Genomic DNA, 18,907 nt, shown 5'->3' with positions numbered 1-18,907 from the left:
CTAAAACAGTTTGGTACTATAGAAAGTTTAGAAAAGGAATTTTTATCGATAGTATGACTTTCGGTAGAAAATTATGAACATACGAACGAGTTGAAGCGCCGTATATTTTACAGCCTTAAATATACACGTGTCTAATCGCTTTTTCTAATCGATTTACGCAAGGATCGCAGGATATTACATTTTACGTAGAAACACTTGGAAAATCGAACGACACGGTAATGGTCGGAGAGCTTTCAATAAAAAAGAAGGAGAGTGGATACAGAAACGGTACAAATTCTGGATAAGTCGTAGTCATTTAAGCGAGCAACCGAGGCTTTATCGCGATAGCGGATGACGTTAAACCCGGATAAAGGAGGTTTTTAACACTGTCGTAACCCCATTACGCGTGTCGTCACCTTCTTTCTCCCCATGGGGGGAGTATGGGCAGAGCTATGGGGTGGTTTTAAAGAAGCAAAGATACGGGCTGAAACATTCCATGATTTAATATTTTCAAGTTTATCACGACTCTCGTATATGATATATTACGCTAATCTTGTGAATTTGATCGACGCTCAATTAAAAAAAAAAAAAAAAAAAAAAAACGCACAAGCACCAAAGAATCGTAGTAAAAAATTGTCAAGATTCTATCTCGTCAATGTACTGTATATATAGGTGATGGATAATTATGTGCTCTTTGAAAGAAAGAAAAATGTGAGGATGGATCGATGGATGTACGCTTCGATCTTCCAATCCTACGATACTGTCCATCATTTTGTAATTACTTTTTTGAGGTTGCCGGCATCGATACACGATTCGCTGAACGTTCACACATTGACATAAGCGTTTCTCGTTAATTTAATCTAGCGCACCTATATGCGATGTAATCCTATCGCAATTTCGGAGTTCCGCGGTGGCCACGCTATTCCGAAAATTCACCTAGTTATTTCATAAAGAGATTTACATCCATCTTCGCATCATGTGCTTATGGGTAACAATTATTTTAGTGATTTTCACATAATCGTTTCTTTCATCGATCCATATATTTTACAGACTTAATGAGCTCTACACGATTTGTAATCCTCCGTTTTACCAATAAAATCATCCATGCGTTTATAGATCAATGACTGCTATATGATTCTCTTACCTCGAGCTGATCTCAATAACGTTTAAACGATCTTAATTTTGAGGATACGAGTTCGTTAACGAACTTGGAAGGATCTTGACCATCTTCAACGATGACTGTCCACGATGCTCGACGACCTTTCGTTATTCAGAGACACCTGCGATATCAAGCGACTTCGATGATTGGATTTAGAAAACGTTTTCCAGTTCTTCCTGCATTCTGTTTAAACATTTGATCTACACTGGCGAGTGTATGTACATTCTGCTGCCAATAAGTCTTGAGATTCCTTCGATCGTTCGATATATGTGATCTTTAATAAAGTATTCTCTATAGAATCAATGCTTTTCGTAACACGAAGGTAAGTGCAGTCCGACATATTGGTCATTCTAAATAAAGAAACATGCACAGTTTCGTAACAGATGTATGTTATAAAGCGCGCGGCTCTAGATCGATAGAGCTATAAAGTCGATATATATTTTATATCTAATATATTTTAGTCCAGACATTCCCTTAACCGAACGACGATAATAACCATCTATTTTAGAAACTTTCAAAGCAAGAGTACTCGCATCTTGCCGCTATCGTTTCTTTCGCGGTCGTACGTGCGTTCTCTCTTTACATTTCCACTCGCAATTGGCCACTGCCTTTGGACGAGATACAACTATTGTCGGCGAAATCGTAACGTAACACGCGAACACCACTTTGAAGCACAGTCCCTGGGCACGCATCAGCCGACTAAGTGTATCAATAATGAATGTTACGCATCGTTAAATCGATGGCGGGATGATTACCGGACGATATCGACGCCGGTTTCCGACTAGATCGTGTTAATGCCACGATACGCCTATACACGTCGATGACTTTATCCGACGAGAGCGTAACAAGCCGTCGTGGCATCGGATTTTGCTTTTGCTAATTAAAAAATTCCACGCGAAGTCAGATTTCCTCTCGTCGCCGCAGAGAACGCCCCTGCGAATAAATCCAATACCACCGAGCCGACTCTCTCGTCAGCCATCTAGCCCCCGTAACGCATATTTAATTTCTTGTATATCGCGTATCCTCTACGCATTAGAAGAACATTGTCACCGATATATCGTTTGGCGAATTAAAATCTTCGCTATCGGTACCGAAAGCGACGAGATTCACCGTCGATGACGACGAAAATTCGATTTTAAAGGTTGAAAGTTAAGTGAATGAAAATTTGATTCACGCGCGTATCCAACTCATTTGGCAATTCAGGAAGTCGATAAGTTACGGTTCTAGGGTTCAATGCTTTTCGAACTGTTGAACAAATTTTTATAGGAAGTAAATAGTAATTCTTCGTTTAACGAAAGATAGTATTTACTTACATTAATTTCTTGCGTATCGTGTATTGCGAACATGTCAGACGTCATTACCTGTATATGCTACTTTAGAAGTTAAAATTCACAATTCATCGTTTTCAAAGATAACCAGCACCAATGACGAGTTGAAAAATCCGACTCGAAAAATCGAGAATTACACAGGTAAAGATTAAATTCGCTCGATATGGCGTGAGAAGGATCGTTGGCTGGAAATATTTTTATTCCATCACGTTGAGGCAAACGTATCGAAAGATGGATAAGCAAAACCCATCGACTAAGTAAACGATCAGAAAGCGCGTTCTTTCCTACGAGAACGAGTAGTTGCGTAAGGAGGAAACGAAAAAAAGGGAAGAAACGCGCGTTCAGAATGTCGGGCGCAATAACGCGCTCGCTTAGGAGGCGCAGGCACGCGCGGAACGCTTTTCGGCCCGCTGCTAAGGGGATGCGTTAGGGTGCAGCGTTGCACGCGAGCTACGCGCAACGCATTCTTCCTCGAGCGAGTTAAATGCACGCTCGCGAGTACAACGCGAGGCTGGACATACGCTCCAAGGTTTATTTGACGCGACACGCTGGACATCCGGAGCTTGCTGTCGACCCAACAGCTTCATTACACCAGCGGAACGATGATAGTGCAATTTTTAATTTAGCCAGTGCAATTATCCGGTGGCTCGCGCCTCTTTTGCTCTTTCTGTGCTCTACCGTGAGCTTTTATCTTTATTTTGGCGATAATAACAGGCCACGAGGCTCGCGGTACGTCAAGGAAATTAACCACGGAATGCCGGCTAATATTTACGCGGTTTCCAAGGAGAAACATCGCGCAGGCGGTTGGGGTTTGCTAAGCATTTTTTAATTAAATCCGTATCGATAATAACGGCACGGGGCTAGAGCGCGCCGTATCTCGTACGCCCGATAGTTCGACGTAACGAAATTCATGAGCCGAGGGCCAAAGAGAGACGCGCATTAGAGGAGAAAGTAAAAAAAGAAAAGAAGAAAAAAATGTATTCGAGGCGCAGCTGGATAGCGTCGACTGCATCACTTTTCCTACTTACTCTTTCACCCCGTGAAAGGATGAAAGGGAGTAATTTCCAATCGAGACCCGGCTATACGAGGTGATGCGAATATTTTCTCTTTCCCTCCCTCTAGGTTTTTTAGCCGACGCGTTCACTGTCTCGTTCTATCGAGTCGCGTCGGGTCTACGCCAACCGACACTGGTGAGAAGAGAGTTTTCGCCGATGCGCGTTCGATGAATACCGGTAAGTGTGCTGGATCGTATGAAAATTGATCGGCTAATATCGAACAACGAAGACAAGGAGACGATGTGCAGGCAGTTTTCTGATTGGCGTCAATTTTCGCCCGCGAAGGTCGTCGATGTATAAACGGGTTTGCCCCGACAGACAGGAATAATTGAAATTCCGGCAGTCCGATTGTTGCGTTCGGCGCAACGAGAATCTCGCGAAACGGATCGGCTGCAAAACGATTAAAAGCTGGGTATCTAGGACGACCTCGAATAATACCATCGAGAAGTTTATTCCACGATGTAATCTTCGCCGGTAACTCTGACTTTTCTCCGAGTTCGTGTTAATTTTCTCAGAGAACGGGAAACTTGGTCGAATAGAGCGCTCGAGAATGAACGATAGCGTTTCGGTTGGAAATGGCGACGCTATTCTCCGCAGCTATTACTCCGCTCGATTAACGCCACGTTGATTTTTCTTCGCCGCACGCCGCGACAACTCGTATTCAATTAGGGTACGCGATGAAACTTGTTCGAAGGTGGCGCGCACGTATGAATTATAACAGATTGCAAGCTATCTGAGGGAGCGACGTATAAGCGAATTAGATGTCTCGCGAGGTAGGCCAAAGGTAGTCGCGATGTCACATCGTCACTCATGCTACCGGGAGTAAAGCGTTTCCTCGTGTGCTCTATCGAGTAACTAAGTTTCGTTCCCCCTGCCTAGGTTTGTCTGCCACCGACAACGGTGACAATACCGCAACAGGATCCTCTGCCATTGTGCGCGATTAAATCTCAAAGACCAAAGTGATATCTCTCTGTCTCTTCGTTTGAGACGCGCACCACTACGAACATTGGCAGACGCTAGAGAAGGATAAGGGTTGGAAAGGGTGGCCTGGAAGCGGCCATGGAAATATCGTACGAACGAAAATATCGTAACGCGTACCAGGGAAAGAGTAACTAACGGAAACCTGTTACACGGCTTATCGATAGTTTACGGACAACTAGGTTCGAGGTACGCTGCGTAAAATAGTTCTCTAACTAGTTTAATGCATATAACGATGCATTAACGTACGACTCGTCAACTATGCTCACTATTACCCGAGTCATTTATTAACTACGTTATTCATCGAGTTACGAGTTGCCTCTCTCGTTAATATCGCGTAACGCTTACTGTCGCTTCCCAACTACGCCAGCAGCCTCATAAGATCACGCTAACCATTCTGCGGGATTAAATATCAAAACCGCCACCCTTTCATCTTACGTTCGAGCTTCGTCGGACCTTGAGAGCGCCTCGCGCGTGGACTGCAAGTTGGTCGCGCGGAAGGTCATTAAAGATATATGTCGCGCTTGGAAGAGAGAATGCGCGAAATAGAAGCTTGAAAGTTTCAGCGAAAGCCTTGTACCTTTGACGATTCTTCTTCGACGAAGATTCAATCGACCTCGATATTCGTCGCTGATATTTACATCGAAGCGACGCTCTAGAGAAGATATAGACATTTTTTTAACTTGTGGACCCAATGGGATGTTGCGACAAAAAAGCGGAGGTCAGTTACCGCGTGTATATCCACGTTATCTGTTACAATTGTTTAGTTATATCGTATTCACTTACGCGTGAAGTCGATATTTTTGCGCGAGACACGAGTGCGTTCAAAATTGAAGGCCTACTACTTATTTATCCCAACGCAACGACGTAATTTTTGCGCGTCTGTCTGCTGTGTGTTCTTTTATTTTACACGTGTTAGGTTTCTACCAGAGAAAAGTAGAAAAATAAAAGAACAAAGACGCTCCGATTTCAGTCTTGCTGCATCTTTTGGATCATTATCGATCATAACTTTCTGTCATTAGAAAATTCCTACAATCCGTGGGAAGTATGAAAGGAACATCTCTTTCAACCATGCGTGATTACTTTAGCGAACAGCCGAGATTAAATCCTATAGAAGATATTTCAAATGAAATGCTAAGACATTTCTTTCTGAACAAGCGATCGATCCGGTTTGGCAGGGCCAGTCCCGGGCCACAAAGCCGAGGTGTCGCGAAGTCAAGTATCGGAAATCAAGGTGCGCCGAGTCTCAGGCAGCTTGAGTCATGCAACTAGTGGGGAACAACGAGGCTTGCAACCGTGTGGAACACGCGGTTCAAAATGTCGTTACTTAAACGAAGGATGAGGAAGTTATCTCGATACACGCGTCCGCCACGCGCGCTATTTAATACCGCAGCGACGAGCAGACCGCGGTTTATCGGTGTTAGTGAGAAACTAGCCTGGCAATGGTGCATAGAACGATGATGATAGGTGTACTGGTGGTGGTGCACTGTCAGTGGTGCAGGCTCATTGTTCGCCAGACACAAAACAGTCGGCGTACAAAGTGGCTGCTGCGTTCGCTGCGGCGAAGGCGAAGCCGAGGAGAACCAGTGGGTGATGAGGGGGTGGGTCGAGGGTTGAGGATGGCACGGTGGGTGGAGATGGGTAGGCGAGCGAGTAAGCGAGAGAAAGAGAGAGAGAGAGAGAGAGAATCACAGTGGTATCAGAGAGTGGGTATTGTCTACAGAGCTAATCAAAACCAGCCCTTTCAACAGACCACTCTCCCCCCCTACCCTTTCTCTCGTAACTTCACACACATGTACAACACGCATCGTACGTAGGAGAAGAGGGATTGGAATCGTGTTGGTGACCGTTTCCAGGTAAATAAGAGTCGGGCTCGAAGCTAAGTTTCCGCGTGGCCGTGGGGATGGTGCATACGCGAAAGGGTTGCAATAGGTTCGCGAAGAAGGGGAATCCGTCGGAATATTTTCGCCGCTGAAGCTTACCTTTTTCGTGCGCGTAATTTCATGGTCGACAAGTTCCGCAACGATGAAAGGGTGAAACGACCAAGGTCTCCAACCACGAGCTGTCTTAGCAGATAAGGGATACGAATGAGTTTTCAGCCTTTTCTCTTTTCGTATTCTTCCCTATTACTTTCGGACGGAACCAGATGCATGGAGATCGCGTAACCGTCGAGCGAGATATTGTTACCGACTTATCCAGGCGCCAAATCGACTATCGTTTTCGTCGACCGACTTGATTAAAAGCGGTAAACACGAAACGCAGCCGAGATTCATATTTGATCGCAGCTCGACGCTGTTACGCGGCTCGCGCGACCACCACACTCGTGAAGCCTCGCGCGAGTACCTAGTTACGAGAAGAACGATACGGGAGATGAGAAAGAAAGATAATGTTTCTAATTTCCGAAACGAGCCGTGTTACAGAGCGGGACGTTTAGTTGAGGACGTCAAACGCGCCATCGTGTGCTTTACCTCTTCTCCTTTCATTCCCCTTCCCTTTCTCTCTCTTTCTCACTCTCTCTCTCTCTCTCTTGTTACTTTCTAAACTGTTCGTAAATTGAATTACGCTACATTCGCGAGGACCCGTGCTATTATATACGTAGAAAATGATTCTATTTGAAGAAGTTCTCGAAAGGAGGCAAGGTGAAGCGTACGAAGACAGTACGAACACAGAGGAAAAAGGAAGGAAGCACAAAAGAGCGAGAGCAGACAGTGGGTATACATTTCATAAAGTTAGATGTGCCGGTCGTATTTGCCAGGGATGGTGGTGGCAGTGTGGCTTGGCTAGGCAGTGGGGGTTGTATCTCTAACTCGAGCGCCTATAACATCCATATCTATATCCCATGTACCGGGTGTCCAATAAATCTATTACCCGGTCCCGTGGGGCTGGAACCGGCGGGTGCCATACAAACAAATACAGCCAGCCGCGACACACGTACGTGACTACCAGCGTATAGACTGCATGAGGGATTGCTCCGATGCGCGTCTATCTCCGTTATGACTTCCAGCCGAGCGCCACGAAAGGCGATCGCGCTTCCTTTTCTTTTTTTTTTTTTTTTTTTTTCACGCAACCGTGTGCTAGCTTTCCTTTATTTCTCCATCTTTCTTCTATCCTTCCGCGACCAACCATCCCGTACGTGTTACCCCGTGCAGTTTGCGTCCTCGGGAGCGGTATCTATATTCGTTTTTGCGTCGAACCTTCGGGGACCCGTGCGCGACGTTTCTTCTCCGAAAACCGAGCGTCGTCTTCTTTCTCCAGATCGTTCGTCGAGCATACTTGATGTTACACGAATATCCAGAATTCTGTCGGAGCAATGGAAATTCGGTTTTCGAAGACGAGGTAAGAGATATCGGTTCGTCCGGGTGAACGAGAAGAACGACGAACGGTTTCTGATTCCGCGAGTGGTTTCGGACCGGTTCAGCGAAGCGATCGGGTAGCTCTGAGGTAGTTCTAGCAGCCAGGCGGAGGAAAAAAAAAAAGAAGAGGGGAGACCACTTTCCGAGCAATTGTCATAGACAAAAAAGCCGGTGGAACGTCGAAACGATGAGAACTGGAAGCGATAACCGTCGACGGATGGACACGCGGTTGGTCGACGAACGGAGGCGCGGCGTAGACAAACGGAACGAAGCTGGCTGAGACCGGCTAGAAAACGAGCAGGGAGTTCGCGATGGTTGAAACGAGGGAAAAAAGAAGGGGGGGGGGCCTGGCGGAAAACGGTGAGGAGCAACGGAGGCAGGGGGCAGGGCAGGGAGCGAGAGAGTAGGAGGGCACGGTAATACGCGAGACGGAAACGGGCGGGAAAAAGGCAGTGCCTAGCGGAGAATAAAACCAGAGAAATTGTCATTGTGCTGAAGAGGTCCGGGCGTATAACAATGACAGCGGCTGACGCAGCATCCCGCAGCTACAGATCATCCCTGGATATTAAAAAGTCGGCCTACCGCGCGCGACTCCCTTTTCCTCTTTCTCTCTTCTACGCGCTCACCCCCACCTCATTCTTCTCTCGTCTTTTTCTCCTCTCTGTTTCTTCTTCTTTCTTTTCTTTCCTTTTTTTCTTTTTTTTTTATTCTACGTTTCTCACCCCTTCTAGCGATAGTATCCGGGAACGCGCGCGTAACCGATACCAAAGAAGACCCGATGAAGACACACCACCAACGGGGGTGCGGTGGTACCCATCGTTGCTTCTCTCCTTGTCCTTTCCTCTTATGAAAACAATAGCGAGTACTCGCGATTTCGCGTCATCGACTCTCCCTCTATCGGTAGGAATTGTCCTTGCATCGCGAGGAGGTACTTGGGGTTATCGAGGAGGCCGGTATCCTGCCGGCGTTCCCGTTCTCTGGCGTTCTGGCCGGGTGGTTCGGGAAGAAAGGGGTCAGGTTGAGCGGTTCCGGATGACTTCGACGAGAACGGATACGTCAATGCGACTAGATGGGGCGAGGGAGGAGGGGGAGGGTTTGACGATTGCACGGGAGGGTAGTATTGACATTCCTGTGGCATGGAATGGTTAGAATGGAGCGGCAGCTTCATGAACGATCTTGCCCGGCCGGAATAACGCCTGCCTTTGTACCAAGGACGCGCAGGAGGGGAATCGAAGGAAGCAGGCACGAATTAACGAAGATTTACCGTCGAGCTAAGTATTATCGGGTGGGAACTGTAAAGAGAGCTATTCGTGGCGTGGAACATCGTATTTCCTCCCTGACGATTCTGTCGGTTATTAGTGCTCACACGCCAAGTAGATTATCGGACGAGTTTCATGATATGTCCCACTCCATCGGGGGATACGACGCGGACGCGGATACGAGAGACAAGGATTAAAAAGTTCCTTTCGAATTGGCGTAGGTACGTATGGATGGCGGAGAAAGGCAAGAACTGCCAGACGAAATTTCGAATTCTGTTAGTGTCATGCTGTCAATAGCGTATCGCTTACTTTCTCATCGCGTCGACGGATGGGAAACCGAGACTGCGTGATCGAGAGAAATGAAATATTTCCATTAGATCCGTAGCGATAATCCATCGTTCGGAGCTGGCGTGGATCGCGCGCGCGGTCGCCTCTGATACAGATATTCATCAGGACACTCTTCTCGTGAAGTATTCAGGAACACATTGAATTAATACCGATGAGCCTGGCATCGCCGTGATGGCTATTAATGGGCGCGCAGCAGAGACCGTACGGAAAGATACGTCGGCTATCGATCGTCCCATCAGAAATCGGGAAACCTTTTCCAACGAGCTCGTCTTCTTGCCGTCTTTTGCTTTACATGGAAAAATTGTTTCACTGCCTGCTGGAAACTAACCAACGAACCGAACGAAATTTTAGAAGTTCCATCAGCTTTACCGAAACAGCGAAACACGCAACACTCCATTATCTATATCTTTGAACAGCGTGAATCGTTACCCGGCGAAATCACGAATCGCAAGATGAATAATGGCCTGCCTTATCGTGGTGTTTCGTGGCGATCCAACGAAAATTCAAACGCAACCAACAAGCTATCGCAATGGAACACCGAGTGCTGACCAAAATTTGGTGCAAGAGTCCTAGTGCGGCCACTCGACGGGGAGGGTAACACATTGCATTGCAATGTGCATCCGTTGTTCCTAGCCGGCAATAGTGTGCGTATACAGGATCATGCAAATGTGACGCGTATGTGATACTCGTGTGGCCCATGACGTCTAGTGTCCTGCCGATGACGTTTACTGCAACCACGCCCTGTCCGTGCTCGTCCGACGTCCATCCTGGACAGGCATCGACCTCCTTAATTATCAAGGATTCGACTAACGATCTGGTTAATTATATCTTTCGAGATCCAAGTTGTACGACGTCTACTTCTATACCGCAGATTTCACGAACATTCATTCCGTTGATAAATATTACGCCAGTTTCGCACCATTATTATGTTTCACGATCATCGTTTTAATCGATCCTGATATTCGTGTTATTTAATTTTCTATCGTGATTCGTACAAAGCTTCTCCGACGAGGTTAAAGGACCGTAACGTAAGTACAACGCGTGTGATTTTTAATACCATTCGTGTGACCCTTGCAAATAGATTTTACCAATTTTTATCGTCGTCACCTCGACGATTTAAACGAATTATCACGTCTGATACGAAACCAAGAAGTGACCTAGTACTCATAGATGAAAGTACGAGCGTGCACGTTTGTTCTGTGTTTAATAATAATTATCATAATTAAAAGATTTAACGAATATTGTGCGACGCCATTGGCAGGGAATAGGAGGATAGAGATAGGGCGAAATTTTGGCGAGCAATAAATTTCTTTCGACCGATAAATAGGTCATTGTTGGCTGAGTGAATTCCATAATGACGTAGAACGGGAATTTCGAGCACGATTTAGCAATAGCTGGTAAGCCGCTGTAACCACCGTATACCGGCCCGGAAATGTGTTATAGTTGTATACGCCGAGCCAACAAATTTTTCGTCGTAACAACGGCGCAGACATAATGAACTTTGCGCAAACATCTTCTCCTTCAAATTATATCTTTCCGATAATTATATCGATCCTACGTTTCCTCCAATTTAATAAATTATACCATCGGAATTAAATCTTCCAATACAATATTATCCGTCTTATTTGGTCTATCGACAGTCGTGGTCCATCGATAATGTTCTCTCAGCGAAAAGAAGAAGAAAAAAAAAAAAGAAAAAGAAAGAAAAAGAAATCAAGACGGAGAAAACATGAAACAAGAAGAATCATCGTTCGCCACGCGAATCCACGCGAGTGGCATAAAAACAGACAAATTATTTAATTCGCTGGGTACTCACGGTTCAGCGGTAAATCCGGACCCACCGACCGACATCGAGAAGTCGAGCACGACAATGATATTCGATGGGAGTTTCGAGCACGACATCGAAATATCTGGTAGGCCACAGTGGCCAGAGTATGTACCTACTCGGGTACGGAAATGTCCAGCGAGATAGCCACTCGTAACGAACAATGGCCGATTCTGGTTTCGCCAAAGTCGACCGTCCCTCCCGTGTATACAGGAATCTCGTTCTCTTTCCCTGTATCTGCTGTCTCTTTTCGTCATCCTCGTACCGAACCGTCATAATACATGGTATCGCTACTTCTGCCAAGTGAGCGACTTCCGTCTTCCTTTTCGTTGTGCACGACAATGGGACACAAATTTAAGAGTGTCTGCGAGAAAGCAACGTACGCTTGTCTTCGAAAAGCTCTTCTTCAGAGAGGGGCGAAAGGGAGACAAAAATGGGACGGGGGTGCGTTTTTATGAATAGACACATTCCTATTGACTGACGATCGTACTTCGACGTTTCTTTTTATTTCCTTTTTTTTTCTTTTTTTTTTATTTTTCACCACGAGAAACATATTCCAACGGGCGTCTCTCCACGATTTTACCTGATGAATTCCTCGTTCGACGTCTCGCGGGCTACGTTGATTGAGAACGTGCATCGAAGATTCCGAAGAAAATTCATTTCTTAAGTGTAAAACGAAGACACGATCGATATCAAACGTAGACACGAAGATCCTTCTGCGATGCTGAGAGAACGCTATGCTTCTTTTGATCAAACGAAACAGTTGGAAACGTTCGTCGGTTTTTCTCTAGGAAAACCCTAGCTTACGTGGTCTTGGTTTTATAAGAACTTATGTGAGAGACCGAGTAAATGCGTCCGGATAATCTTCGCCATTTTTCCTAACGTTAACCAACAGATGATCGCGATGGATCTCGGGATTTTCTTAAAATGTTAGACTTTGAAGTGTCTTGAGAGCAGCTACGAGCCAATAAAACCAATTAGGACGGAAGAGAGGGGGACGTTAGGAGTGGAGAAGGAAACAATGGGAGGGAAAACGACGTGTCAGAATCAAACGCTGGTGGAAACGCGATTGATTATGATTTATGGTGAAGAATGTTCGCATCATCGGGTCGGTCGTGTCCTGCGATTCGGAAAATTTAATTTGCCGGAGAAAATCTGAGCGTGACCGAGGCCAATAGCTTGTGGACATTGCGGACAGAAATTCTTCGAGCCCCCGTTTCTGATCTTTCCGATAGAATTCCTCTTGGAACGATTACTTCGACGAGCGAACCACCCACCCGCTCGTTCTAATGAATCGTGGATTACGATTAGGTTTCTAAATTCATACAAAACACGATAATTATGTACATCTACTCAAGTATTTATCGTTCCCGAGGGATGTCCCCTATCTCCGAGAAAGCAAGGGATAACTCCCATACATTAAATTAGAAGCGAGCTAATTACTTGTCCCTTGGAAGATGATGAATCGGCGACATTATTCGTGTCACAACAAATCATAAGAAAATGCACCGCTATTTCTATTTATGTATACACTGTGCATTTTCATTTAACGCGTCAAGTGCTCATAATCTATTTGATGATTTACCCAGCGAATAGATTTTTATGATTTTCTCAACCGAACAATTTAGCTGTCTACAAATATATCAACTATAAGCGATCTGTTGCAAACTCAAAGTGAACACATCAGTTATTGAATTTCTGATATAACAGTTAACTTAATTTGATACATATCGTTTCCATGAAACAAAAATCGTAAGGTGGATATGAAACAGATTAGTAAAAGAACACGTAACGAAAAATTTATAATCGGATATTACTAACCATCACGGCGCTCGACGCGTTAATCCATGTCTTTTTTTACACACGAAACAAGCAGCACGATTGTGAATTATGGATTTTTTCCATTCCAGCGAGTCAGGTCGCTGTATGGCTAAGGCAGGAATTGCGCAACGAAGCCGTCAATATTTCGCCGCCATTTGTGCCGTAGCTGGGTCGATCTTATTCAATATTAAGGAACTGACCGCGCCAAGCGCTGGACAATGCGTCTCACTATCGCAGCTGTCGACCTGGACGAGCACGCCAATTGATACCCTGAAGGACTCGCGAATAGTTCCCTTGGGGCACGAGGTGCCTTTCCCTTCCTATGGTCATCCTGTTAAATTAATTGCACCAGCCCGAAGACGACCTACATTCTATACGCCTCTTCGTTTTTTCTCCGCATTCGAAGTATCTTCATACGCGCATTCCCTTTTGTAACTAAAATGGGACGCAACAAAATGAACGTTGCAATTAATTAAACGTGGCTCAAAGAGGAGATCGAGATAGATCTACGATAATTTGCAGATTGAATGCGATATTAGCAGCCGAATTATAGGTAAGCCTTCATTAATGGCAGACTGGTATGTGGAATCGGCGAATCGGTCATTAAACGTCCAGGTTGTTAAATTAACCATCATCTATTCGCTCGCTAATAAAGTGGCCATTCCCCTGGTCTTTGGTGACCAGTTATACACCTACGTTGTACGTAAATCCTTTTTATTTATCGATAGAAATTTTCTTAAATTCGAACAAAATATAAACGATTGACTATTGATGTTTTACACCAAGGAAATTTTATATTAGTTTCCTCGATGCGTTAAAACTCCTTTCCGCTGTTGAAACGAAAACATATATAGTTCGCGTAAAATTCATACTTTTATATACCGATAAAGAAGCGAAGTTTTTCGAAGACAAATATCTTCTTTTTGGAAACATCGCAACGAGTACTCTACTTTCGATATTTCCTACATCTTTGCATTTCTGTTCATTTTTCTGTATTTTCGCGTTCTCGAACTTGTCGCAAACGCGTAAAATTCGGGCAGCGCAGCAGCAAATTGGAAACAAAGTAAAACTCGATATCTTTGTGATAATCCTTTTAAACACGCAACAAGAACAACGACTCATAATTCGAATAATCCGTAGCCGAACTAATTTCGCGAGTATTTAACCGTCAAAGTGGCTGTTCGTTATGATAAACGTTACGATCGGAGCTGTTAGGGTAAACGAGCCCAACAAGTGCATTTTAAAACGCGTTCGGTGTACGCGCAAGTATCTTCGAGATCCCTAAATTAATGCCCGAAGATCCTAAGGGCGGTCTAAGAGTAAAGTCGGTAAAGATACGACACGAACGAACGAAGAGTTGCGAAAGTTTTCCGGCTTGATAGAAGCGATTAAACAGAACCATAAGGTAACAGCGCGGCTCGTTAGGAAGGGCTTGCCTCTAAGTGATCTCGTATAACACGGGATTTTATGGAGAGTGCATCGGGGTCTCTTTGCATGCATTTCGTGGAAGGCTGAGTGCCTCCACTATCGAAATGACGATTATCGTCCATCTTGTCGAGATGTGGCCTTGCGCTGTTTCTGCCGGTAGCCCGATACACATTTCTCTTCAGGTACTCTCGAATTTCCTTCCAAGATTTACACCACTCCGAAACCGTTCTTCGTACACCGGGATCCATCAAAGATTCATCGACACGAGCGGCTCTCCGCTAGATTCATTAGAAAATCGCGATTTTCATAGCAACGCTGCCATACACGGCCTTCGCCTATCAATATGTTATGATACGAGGGACGCTTTGTAATTTTGATCGGAATCAGTGGAACCATAAACAGGTATACGTGATTAACAGAGACTAGTCTTGAGATGGTGCCAGGTCAGCCTGATTGAGTCTGTAATATTAAACGCAATTCAACTTGCCAGACTAGCTGGCTAACGATGAGCATATCGAAGTAAATAGGCCACCGAAGGCGCCATCCGGTCGAAACTCGAACACAGTTTTGGGAATCTCGATGGCACGGGGTCGACCGATAATTAATTAAGGATGAATATAAGATCGATCTTATCATACACGTAACTTCCTCAACTTTGAAGATGTCGTTAATCTGCAGTGGCAGGCCTTGGTTACCTGTCACGACTTCATCGAAGGGATCAATGTCTTCCGCTTCGACGTAAGTCTCGCTTTCCTCGGACTAATTTACTCGATCGAACTTTATTGCCGTCGATTTATGCCGAACGGAGATGTATCCTGTTCGGGGATATCGGCCTCGAAATTTGTTTGTCTTGTTTTATGGCGGGGCCAGGTTGCATCAACTGTCTTATTGGATTCTGACACGACGCCAGTGACACACGCGTAGACCAGACGAAACGCGTTGCGTCTTGCGTAGACGCGTCAGCCCGCGCACACGTAGCAGGAAAATTTATACGCTGGATTTGCAGGAAGAGGAAGGATAAACTCGGAACAGCAAGGGAAAGACTAAAGTCGGAGCAGAAAGAGAAAGAATAAAGCCGAAACGAGCACGTGGAATAGAGTGTATGATTTCGGAATGATCCCAATTTCACGGAAACCTTGAATTTCCGAATCTGAGGACGTAGGACAGTTGGAGAGAGAACCGTAAGTTGTTACGTCAGCCTCTTAGGAGTACGTCCCGTGTCTTTTCCAGGGAAAAGACAATCGTGGGGGCGGTGTAAGAGCTGTACGATGTAAAAGAAAGGCAAGGTAAGACGAGGAGATGGAGGTGGAGGTGGAGATGTGCAGGACGAATAGCAAGCAGTGTCTCGTGGGAGTGTGCACCAGGTGCCGGGTTAACCCCTGCGGCTTAGATGTCTTTAGGCGGCGCGTTACCCTGTCGTTTCGTAACCAGAAGGTGGTAACCAATCGGTTTCGTAAGGGAAGAAGTAGACAAAGAGCGGGCGACGAGAAAACAAGGTGGATGTTGTCTAGACGCGTGAGAGTACGTTTTCTACGTGACCAGGAAAGCCATTCTTCTTTCAAGCATCTATACGGAAGATGATCGTGCGGTTTCCGGACTAATGGAACCTTGTAAATTTCTAATCTTTTCGGCGATAAAGACAAGCATGTCACGTATGTCTTTCAAAGTTAAATCGCAATCTAAAATGATTTACTTAATTTAGACCAACGTGTTTAACGAGAAATTTCGAGTCACAAGAACGATAATACAACTTTGCTGGTTTCTTGATCTTTACGTTAGTTTATAATTCGAGAAGAATATCTTAACGTAAAATAACTAACAATCTAACTAACTAACAATTACAATCAAGGATATAGTAGATGAAGTTTTGTAGAAGCTAAAGGTACAACTGTCAAGATAATTAACATCTTTTTAATTTACGAAGAGTATAAAAAATTCAAACGACAAGACAATTTTGGCGATATAGGATTAATTGACAAGGAACTGAATTTGGAAATTGTTTTTCTAAAACTTGATAAATGCGACTTATCTTCTTCTCCATCCGTATGTCTTCAAATAGATTTTTCTTTCCCTAAAAGACCCTACTCCGGTTGAATCAATTTTGAGATAGGAACACGTGCCACGTGTTTATAGATTTTGCAGAATGTACAGATCGCACGATTTAACACGCGAGCAGGTTTATCAGGACACTCGATATTTTCGATATACTCGAGATGCTTATCGTTACGCGTTTCGATCTTTCGCGCAATAAAATGAGCCACTTCCAATGAATTCTTCAGCGGGAACGCCATTACCGCGGCCGTTAAACTCTCGCGACATGATCCCGCGTGACCTTTAAAAATGCCGAATAAAATGACGTCTCTGGACATTAAACGAAACGAATGCAACAAGGGTGAATAGCAAACGGTAACTGGTTGCGCCGACGTGGATGGAATTCTAACCGATTCCCCTAATCGTTTATTATTCGACCGAATTCTTTAAGGTTTACTAAATTTTCTCCATTTACCTTCTCTCTTCGTACACTTTTTCCTCGTCTCTTAATTAACACGTAGCTAGCATTTTATGGCGAGTGTCATTTCGTCTTGCTCGAGTTGTATGTATTATTTAATATCATTCACGCTACTTTTTCGCTTGTAGTATAGTTAATAAATATTCTACTGTCTGCTTCGATCATTCTTCCACGTTTTTTTTCTAAAATATGGTAGCATCTTTATATCGTCGTCGAAGGGGGTGGAATTGTCCCGAAGCATTCGAGATGCGTTTAAATCCTCCCTCTTCCCAAGACACTTAATAACATGCATATTTCGTAAGATGCAGCGGAGCGGCTTAAGGCAGCGAAGACGAATGAAAAAGAGGAGCACTCGAAAGAGGATGCGGTATTCCGTAGTACAGAAGGGAAGAAACATGTTGGAGGAAAATGTATTTTCGTTTGGGGAAGTTAGGAGGGAAAACTATCCCCCTTCGAAAAGGCGTACTGCAGCGGCGTACTGCGACCGTGCAGCGACGTTTCGCTACAAAAAGGAGAAGGAAAGGCGCATGCATCGAGGCCGTACGATAGGTAAGTAAAATAATAAAATACAAGCAACGTCGGTTGTACCGCGTCGATACGACGGGACCAATGAGAATCTGGGGAAGCCTGTGACGTCGTTGGACGCACGCCCGTTGCTAGGAGGGTCGTAGGTGGAGCTTGCAAGAGCGACGCCCCAGGAGGACAGGTGGAAAACGCAGGTGAAACGCGAGATTTCTACGGGGGCGACGCCGAATTCGTGACGTGTACCGGTGCACCCATTTCGTCTTACTCGCGCGTGCCTCCGTTTCCCTGTTTTTCCAACCAACCCCCTTTTCTCGTCCCTTTTGTAGTTGCGGTTACCATCCGCCCCTTTCGCCAAGGAGACACCACGGACCCGCACACACACGTGTCTCCACTAAAATCGACGATATTAATCCTTAAATGCACCAGTGTTCCACGAAAATGATCGAACCCTGGCTTTCCGGAGTGCGAATAAGCTGGCGTGAATGACGAACCACCCAGTCTACCGGCAGGGATTCTGCATTGCGGTATCATTTCCAAGAACCTCGTTCAATTCCCTATCTTTTGTAAGAAGCAAGTAGAACGTGAGAGTCTTTCGAAAATTTATATTTCGTTCCCGTCTTTATCGTATTCGTAACAATTGTGATTATTCGCGGAAGAGAGAGAGAGAGGAAAAAAAATAGAAAGGAAGGGAAAGAAGTACCGTTTTGAAATTTCAAAGGAATTGAAATTGACGAAGACCAGGGCGCAGGATTCGTGGTTTAAAAATTCGTGGATATAAAATTCGTTGCTTTGTTTGCGCGTCGAAGACCAAGCAACGTCTTCGAGGCCAACGACAGAACGTCTCGAGTATTCCACGTACAAGTCGAGAATATGGAAGCACGTAGATACGTATTTCGCCAAAGAAATACCTTTTGGTCCTCCTACCATATCCTTCTCGAGGCGGCAGAAGGGGCAAGGTTGCAGGAAGACAGAGAGGGAGAAAGGCGATAGAAGAAGTTGGCCGTGGGTTGGAACCAGACAGGTTACCTGCGTGGAAGTAGCCTTCTGCACGTGTATTACGCGCTTGTAAGCACACACGGACGCGTGTCTGGCACGTATGGGCGTACCTCGAAAGACGCCTGCAAGTTTCATGCCGCGAAACGCCTGGAAGATGGCTGCCGGGTAACAGCCAGCCGCGAATAAACTGGTAAATGCTTTCGTTCGACGCTGCAAGCTACAACGAGAAGCCCGAAGAAATCCATTTTCGATTTGTTTCCCAGCGCTCTTTCCAAGTTGAACGAAATTTCTTCTTCAGCCAGCAATGGCGCCCGGACTGATCTGATCTACCACCCCGTAATGCC

At 45.1% G+C, this 18,907-nt stretch overlaps 1 protein-coding gene across 1 annotated transcript in view; it reads right to left on the bottom strand.

Annotated features, from left to right (window-relative positions):
• LOC139991532 (uncharacterized) overlaps nucleotides 1-7,416 on the bottom strand; it is a 233,484-nt gene extending 226,068 nt beyond the window's left edge. Inside the window, exon 1 of the mRNA XM_072011694.1 lies at nucleotides 7,404-7,416. The gene's annotated coding sequence lies outside the window, so the exon portion shown is untranslated. The remainder of the gene's footprint in view (nucleotides 1-7,403) is intronic.
• Between the last annotated feature and the right edge of the window lie 11,491 nt (nucleotides 7,417-18,907).

This window comes from Bombus fervidus, chromosome 10 (genome assembly GCF_041682495.2).
Source record: "Bombus fervidus isolate BK054 chromosome 10, iyBomFerv1, whole genome shotgun sequence".
NCBI lineage: Eukaryota > Metazoa > Arthropoda > Insecta > Hymenoptera > Apidae > Bombus > Bombus fervidus.
The sequence above is the reverse complement of the archived record's forward strand: the minus strand, read 5'-3'. Positions and strand labels throughout refer to the sequence as shown.